We start from the raw sequence: 8,466 nt of genomic DNA, 5'->3' as shown, positions 1-8,466 counted from the left end.
CAGGAGGAGGATTTCAGATGTTGTATAATGTCCTCCAGGTTTTCATGGTTGATTATATGAAATTCTGTCATATTGGAAATAGTTTTGCTTGAACACTGTGACAACACATGTCCTGTACTTGATATGGAGGCACTGACTGTTTGTCTAATCTTCAGAATTTTGTCTTTGAAGAAGGATGCAAAGTCATTGCAGGCTTTGGTAGATAAAAGTTCAGATGCTACTGGCACTGGAGGGTTTGTTAACCTATCAACAGTAGCAAACAAAGCACGTGAATTATTATTGTTTCTAGAGATAATATCAGAGAAGAAGGACCTTCTTGCATTCCTCAGTTCCAAATTATAAATGCGAAGTCTCTCTTTATAGGTGTTATAATGGACCAGGAGATTTGTTTTTCGCCACCTTCGTTCAGCTTTTCGACACTCTCTTTTTTCTGTTCTCACCAGTGGGACATTTCTCCATGGAGACCTTTTCTTACCAGAGACAACTTTGACCTTAGTGGGAGCAATAGCATCAATAACATTTGTAATTTTACAGTTGAAATTATCTACAAGCTCAGTCACTGATAGCCCAGAGAGGGCGGGTGTGGAGGAAAAAAGCTGAATAAATGTTTCACTGGTGTTTTCAGTGATATACCGTTTTCTGATTATCTTTGTTTGGACACTTTTGGGCACAGAGATAGAGCCGTTAAAGAAAACACAGGAATGATCAGACAGAGCAACGTCAGTCACCAAAACCTTGGAAATGTTCAGACCCTTGGAGACAATCAAGTCCAGAGTGTGTCCCTTATTGTGAGTGGGCTCTGTCACATGCTGAGTCAGTCCATAGTTCTCAAAACACAACACAGTTCTTTGGTCCCCCTGTCCTGGGGGTTGTCAACATGAATGTTAAAATCACCCGCAATGATTACACAATCAAAGTCAATACAAATTATAGACAGCAGTTCAGTGAAGTCATCAATGAAGGTTGCACAATATTTAGGTGGCCTGTAGATATTTAGAAATATCGCTTGAGGGGAAGATCTTAATTGAAGAGCAACATATTCAAAAGAAACAAAATTTCCATAACATATTTTCGTACAGTGGAATGAGTCATTAAACAAAATAGCAACTCCACCTCCTTTCTTATTCACTCTATTCTCACTCATAAAACTGAAGTTTGGGGGAGCTGACTCAATAAGAACAGCAGCGCTGTTATTATGGTCTAACCAGGTTTCAGTTAAAAACTAAAAAAACCTAGATTGTGCTTAATAATAAAATCATTGATTAAAAATGATTTTCCTGCCAAAGACCTGATGTTTAGTAAGGCTAGTGTTAGTGTGTTTTCATTTTTTGGGACAGGCTGTAGCTGACGAGGAATGGATGCTAAATTTGCTAAGTTTGCAGTTAAGTGCTTATTCACCATTCTTTTCCTATTACCTATCACAACATAAATTGAGGAAGAATTGAATCCACAGGGCCCAGGCTTGTCTTGGAAAAAGTCATTAGTATCACTAGTCCTGCAGCCAAGGCCCGGCATCTATCAGATAGTGCTTGCCAGATTTTGCACACAAGCGTCCTTATCAGTCTGGGGGGAAGGAGTTTTCTGACATCCTGGTAGTGGTGCTTGGCGTTTTACTTTTGCCCGGGGTTGAGCCATGGGGGTAGGAAGGGGTGTATAATTGATGGGGGAAAGGGAAAGGGAGTGTGGAGACATCAGTAGAGACAGCGATGAATCCTCAGAAGGTTCGGGGTTGGTAGGGGGGTTTGAGGGGTTTCGTGTCTCTGCTCTCTGGTCTCCCAGGGTCAAATCTTTGCACAGGTGGGGGCTGTGCTGGATCACTGCCGCACTTTGTTGTGTCTTCCTTTTGTTTTGATTCGTCTTGTCTCGTGTCCTTGGCAGAGGGAGCAGATGTGTAGCGCAGAAAGTAAAGCAGATTAGAGGTGAACAGCTTTACTCCTGGCTTGTTAAGGGAAAGTCTATCTGCTTTAAAAAGATGTCTGCGCTCCCAGAAAATGTTTAAATTGTCAATGAACTGCAGAGAGTGGACGGTACATTCAGTTGAAAGCCATTTGTTTAGTGCCAACAGCCGGCTGAATCTCTCATCTCCTCTTCTGACTGGCGGTATAGGGCCACTGATAAACACATCTGCGTTTAGGGGGCTGACACTGTCCAGCAGTTCCCTAAACTCCAGTTTCTGCAATTCAGACTGTTGCTTTACAACATCACGTGACCCGATATGCAGAATAATGTTCTTCACAGTTGGGTGTGCTGCCACGATAGCTGGGATTTTTTGGGTCAAGTCAGACACCATGTCTTTGGGAAAACAGAGTATTTTGGTGTTTTTACTGTTTTTTAAATCTTTTACAGCAGAGTCACCCACAATCAGGGTTTGAGGCCCAGTTGTTAGCTTTTTACTTTTTGAATTGCTCTCAGTCCTTACCCTGCTGTGTGGTGATGAGACGCAGTCCCGGTCATCAGATGTCTGTCCAGCGTCTTGCAGCAGAGGAGCAAATCTGTTATCCACTTGCACACCAGGTTGTTGGGGGGGCATTTTGTTGCTTATTTTCCCTTTTGCAGCTGTCCACGGCTGTGTCCTACTAGGTACAGGGGTTGAAGAGGCGCTCTGCCCGGATGATAATGCAGGCCAGCCGGTCATATCACAAATCTCAGGGCGCTGTGCCCTGCCCGTTAGTCGTCCTCCCATTTCCCAGGAAAATGATTTAGTCTTAGGCTTTGCACCAGACGAGTTCCAGGGAGGACTGCCACTTGTTGATTTATTACCAGTTCCACCCTCCTGTTTCTTTGTAGTCTTGTTGGTGCTAATTAGCCGTGTGTTAGCATGCTTCTGTCCATTGTTATGGGTCCATGGTAAAGTGGTGTCATTTCCACAAGATCATGGAAAGAAGAATGTCATTGATGACTCTGATGAGTAACGGTTGTAAGAGGGAGGGTGTGTGACGAAGTGGGTTTGCTCACCACTTGTCCCATACAGGTCATTAGTAAAGTAAACACACAGTCACGTTAGTTTCAGTTCCATTTTATTAGGTTGCAAGTTGAAACGTGGTTTTCCCTGTATTGATACTTACAATTGTTTGTTCCTTTGTTCAGTTCCACCATGCAAGACAATTGGTAGGGGAGGGGCCGGCCTAAGTATTTCCTGTTTTATAGGAATAGGGTGGTCATGGATGACATCACCGGGCCAAACCAAGTAGAGGGTTTTCTTTTGTATAGGAATGTTTATTTTGGTTGTTTTTGGTCATTGTATAAAAAAGGTATGCAAAATCCTGACCTGTTTTGTAGTCAGCAGGATAGGAGGGAACTGGTGACCAAGTTCCATAGGTTAAGAGATGGCAAGGTATTAATGTTATGGAGTAGATCAACCTGCTTTAGGATGGGATGGACTGAAGCAGTGGGGTGGGAATTGACAACCCTATATAAATGGGGGGATTTGTGCTCCTGGGAGGAGAGAGGGAGGTGAGGCTGTGCTGCCAGGAACATGTGCCTGTTATTGCTACTATTAGTTTAATGTGCCACTGTCTTTAAGTTTGATGGGTTAATTATCCGTGTACTGCAGACCATGGAAATAAACTAATCACCTTTGAAAATGTGCAATGTTCGAGTCTGCCAACCTACCGCCATCCTAGCCACTCTGGCTAACTCTCCACGAATGTGTTAAACTAAAAAGAAGACACACAAGACCAAAAACAAACAAATTAACTACAGCTATTCTGATATTCCTGACCAGGCTGATGCCTGTTGGCCTGTAACCCCCCCCCAAATCATCAGTGTCCTGTATCAAAAACAAAAACAAAACACAAGTGCATGAACAGGAATTAATTACAAATGATTACAATAATACAGTACCGATGCAGTAATGAATGGGTACAACATGAACACATGATTTAGGAAACGTTGCTGGTTTTCAGCCCTAAAGTGGATCAGCTGCTGTGTCCTCCTTTCAAGTAAGATGGCGTTCTCCCTTGATTTTCTTCATTCATTGTCTATGGTTCCTAGGGCCATACACCCCTTGCCCCTTGATCAAAAACATTATTGGGACAGCACTCACGTGAACGCTCAAGACGTAGGGAAAGGGGTAGGGGTAAGATAGAGAAATGAGATTCAGCCTAAGACCTCTTGTGTTAATCTGACTGATAGGGTTATGGAACATAGTAGTAGACCAAGGCCTCCTGTGGTAATCTGACTTGAAGGGTTCTGGAGCGTAGTGTTAGACTAAGACCTCCTGTGACACAAACTAAGCAGTATGCTCTCCCTTTTATACCTCAGGCTATTGTAGACAGCACAACAACCACTTCAAACATACACATTTTACAGTTTTTATTGTACTTTATCTATACAATATTAATGCTCCAGTTTTAATGGGTGTTACAGCGGGGATGAGCACTCTAATTTCCATTTTAATGGATGAAATAAACATAACATAATGACTGTACCCTTCAGCAGGAGGAAACATTTCACAAACAGATGCATTGTTAATTTTCAACAGGCTGAGAGTGGACTTTATATGGAGACAAAGCATAGCAATTAGCAGAGGATGGTTTTGACCCATCGACCTCTGGGTTATGGGCCCAGCACGCTTCCGCTGCGCCACTCTGCTCTGCTAGACAAGGCCACGGGTTCAAATAAGCAGGTAAATCACCGTAGTTTTAGATGTTTAAATGTGCGCACAAGAAAGCTAAGAGATTACTGTGGGGAAATGGAGACTGGCTAGAGACTGAAGATTTTAAACATTGTAAAAAATGTATGAAACATATGAACACGTTAAACATATACGGGCACATAATATATACCTACAGTCTCAGTCCTTGGATGGTATAGGTAGCGTATCGCTACCGTGACGGCTGACATGCGCCCCGTCACAGTTACCGACAATTTTGTCAATGAATGAATATTTCACATTGAACACTTACGATTGGGTGGTCATTAAAAACAGGGCATTGCAAGTACAGATATAAAATCCACAGTCAGGGTCTTTAGGTACTTCACTAAGCTATGTCACAAAGGACAACCTCATCTGAACAACAAGTCATCACATTGATTATTTTCCAGCAATGTAACATTTGCAAATGGCAGTGGTGGGATTTGAATCCACGCCTCCAGAAAGACTGGAGCCTGAATCCAGCGCCTTAGACCACTCAGCCACACTACCTGCGCATGACTATGCTACACATAACACGTAACACACACAGGGACCTTAACTAACGTAATGCTTGTTAATTGTTAACCGTCTTTGTCATTTTTCTCTGGCATTGTTGATTATTAGAATATTGTAACCAGCATTAAGTGAGTAGGTTTAGGTCTGTGTGAATATGGGCTGAGCATTTACTTGGACTGAATTTGTGAACATCTTCTTTTGCATATTCACTGTAAAGAGCCATTACTCCTCCAACTGCCAACTATTGTTCTAGAGACAATAGGATATACAGTTTTAGATTGCAAGGTAACTGTCAAAGACCAAAGACTTCATTGAAATACCTCAAGTGATCAAAACAGTTTGTCAAAATGGGAAAGGTCATGTTTTTTATTGCAAATTCCAGCACAGTTCTAAAATTATTCTTTAAAATATGTCCATTTACCATTCAAAAACAAAAGTACAATCATGAAACACATACTACTTAGATAGAATGAACTTGTTCAGGTGGCAATGAAATGATTCCAGAGACATGGACTCTCTGGCACAGCGATACTTGGTCAGGACAACACCCCCCTTCTTGATAGTGCCCGTCTCTGTATGAAGCTGCACACCAGGCAGGTCCTGGATGCACTTGATGTGTTGTTACTGCACACGCCAGATATCACAATACTGTTGGGTGGAGCCTCAAGTATTTGCTTGTATTACATCAAGTGACCTGCATACCAATGACCGCAAAGTTTTATATGCACATGGTTTCTAAAGGCCACTTGGGTGATCTTTGGGCTGCTCTATGGTCTTCAGCTGAAGGATAAATCACAGAGTTGGCAGACTCCAGGTTATCAAAGCAACACACATCCCTGGGTTGACTTGAACCCCCATCCTTTCAGCTAATAGCCAACTGCGCTGACCCATTGCGCCACAGATACTACGCCTGTCTGATGTTTAATGAGCGGGAGCTCGATCTTTAAGCCACAAGCATTTGCTTCATGGCTTTTTGAGGTTGAGCTGCACATGTATGCTTATTCGGCTATTTTCCTGTTTATATTTCCTTAGAAATTGGGGAAGCTGACTCATGCGGAAATGTAGAAGCTGGACGTGCATTGTATTGTTCTTACATCTCAATTGGATTCTGACTTTGAAATCAAATATTTGGCATCCAAGAAAATGTTTAAACTGATAATGTATCAGTCATTTTGCTGGTGGTTTCTTGGTCACAGCAACAAGCTTGATCACTGACATACAGTTGCCCGCCACATATCACAAAACTGTTGGGTGGGGCCTTAAGTATTTGCTTGTATTACATCAAGTTTTCCAATAACATTAACAAGCATAACGTTGATTACGGTGCCTGTGTTTGTCATGATGTGGAAATTTGGTAATTGCAGTGTGGCCGAGTGGTCTAAGGTGCTGGATTAAGGCTCCAGTCTCTCTGGAGGCGTGGGTTCAAATCCCACCACTGCCATTTGCATATATTACATAGCTGGAAGGCAACCAATGTCTTACAGCTGTGGCATTTGGCCTGAACTTGGTGAAGTAACTAGAATCATCCATCAATCACCTTGCTGAGATTGTTCCTTGTTAACCTGAGGTTCAACGATTGGTGAAACCTTCCTTTCCAGCACTTTGGACTAGAAAATCAACAAATAATTGTGATAATTAATCGTGATCTCCATATTGATCAAAGTAATTGTCGTTATCATTTTGGCCATAATCATGCAGCTCAAAGAGATTTTATCAAACCAGGTTGGGCAAGTAACCGTTCTGCTGACTTCTTGTAAAAAAAGAAAGTACCACAACCTAAAAACAGTTACTGCGATGGCTGGGAATCGAACCCAGGTCAACTGCTTGGAAGGCAGCTATGCTCACCACTATACCACCATCGCTGGCCTATGTTATGTTGACTTCAAGTCTTGTAATACATTTGGGCATTGAGACTGGTTCAAATCTGGCTCGAAGGAACAGTCTTTTCCAGAGTTCCCCTTCAGGGATCAATAAAGATTTTCTGATTCTAATGTAGAGATGGACAGACAACCCAAAAGTATAATACTTCTTGCCGAGACATAACAAGAAACAAAAAAACTGACTATTGTAAGTAATGAATGGCTTCATGAATAGACAACCATCATCCCAATGTATGCCATTAACAGTCTATGAGTGGTCAATTAGAGTCCAATGACTTTCTTTGGGGCAACTCCTTTTTCCTCCAGATAGAGCTCATTCAGCATTAGAAAGTACCAGTTAGTGCTAAATATCTATTCCAAAACCCCCATTATTTTATTTATTTAGCCAGCGGTGGACTCTGCATGTGTTAGTGTCTGATGATGAACTCACAACCAAGACAACCCCAAAGAGAAGCACTTATGAACACAATGATCATCAGTGTCTTTATTTGAGGTGATCTGAATGTGATTACAATGACATCTTAAGTTACAGTCTTAACTTCTCTTCACCAGAAGAGGCCCAGGAGTTTTACGATCGTCGTGTTGCTACACGTAAGTAGCCCAGGCTACTACTTCTGAGGACTGTCCTGCACTGGACGTAACGTTTTCATGCCGCCAGGACACTCGTTGCAGATGCACTCAGGTTATAGTTTCAGTGCTACAAGTTCACTTCTATATGTCCTGCTGGATGTGGTAATATGCCATTTTGAAATAACCTAATTGTTGTTATTATCGGCTAGCAACTCAAGTTGTCTTGTTGACTGTGTGCGTTTATATGCCTGTGTTATGTTTGGGAAGAGCCTAATATATTGAGATAGCAAGAAGGACTACTGGAAGTCTAATTCACGCTAAAGCTGCGGTTCGTCGTAGTTCAGAGGATGAACCTAGAGTGTTTCGTTAGTTGTATAATAGGGATGGGTTGCCGGGTAATGTACTTTTTTTTTTTTTTCTCTTCTTGTTTTTCACTTTGTCAAGCGAATGGCCTTTTATGTCACTTCATGGCGTGCTCTGCCACCCATATGGTATCTTTTAGGAAATGAGTGGCACAGTAAGTAGAAATGTGGCAGGGGGATCTGCAGTGCGTTTTACTAGCTGGAATGTTAGAGGTATGAATGGACCAGTGAAAAGGGCCCGGATATTCTCACATCTGAAAAGACTCCATACCAAAATTGCATTTTTACAGGAAACACATCTCCGTGTTCAAGACCATATTTTGCTTAGGAAGGCTTGGGTAGGACAGGTGTATCACTCAAATTTTGGCAGCAGAGCCAGGGGCACGGCAATAATAATTCATAAAAAGGTATTATTCACTCCCTCAGAAATAATTTCGGATCCCCAAGGGCAGTATGTCATAGTAACAGGTAGTCTGTTTCACTCCCTGGTGGCCTTAGTATG

General features: G+C 42.1%; 2 non-coding genes across 2 annotated transcripts; one reads left to right on the top strand and one right to left on the bottom strand.

Annotated features, from left to right (window-relative positions):
• The first annotated feature begins 6,511 nt into the window (after positions 1–6,511).
• On the top strand, positions 6,512–6,593 carry trnal-aag (transfer RNA leucine (anticodon AAG)). Its single transcript has one exon. It is a non-coding gene; the product is annotated as a tRNA-Leu (tRNA).
• Positions 6,594–6,942: 349 nt separating this feature from the next.
• trnag-ucc (transfer RNA glycine (anticodon UCC)) lies at positions 6,943–7,014 on the bottom strand. The gene has a single exon. It is a non-coding gene; the product is annotated as a tRNA-Gly (tRNA).
• Between the last annotated feature and the right edge of the window lie 1,452 nt (positions 7,015–8,466).

Source organism: Etheostoma spectabile, unplaced genomic scaffold (genome assembly GCF_008692095.1).
Source record: "Etheostoma spectabile isolate EspeVRDwgs_2016 unplaced genomic scaffold, UIUC_Espe_1.0 scaffold00018647, whole genome shotgun sequence".
Taxonomy (NCBI): Eukaryota; Metazoa; Chordata; class Actinopteri; order Perciformes; family Percidae; genus Etheostoma; species Etheostoma spectabile.
This window is presented reverse-complemented; position numbering and strand designations above follow the sequence as displayed.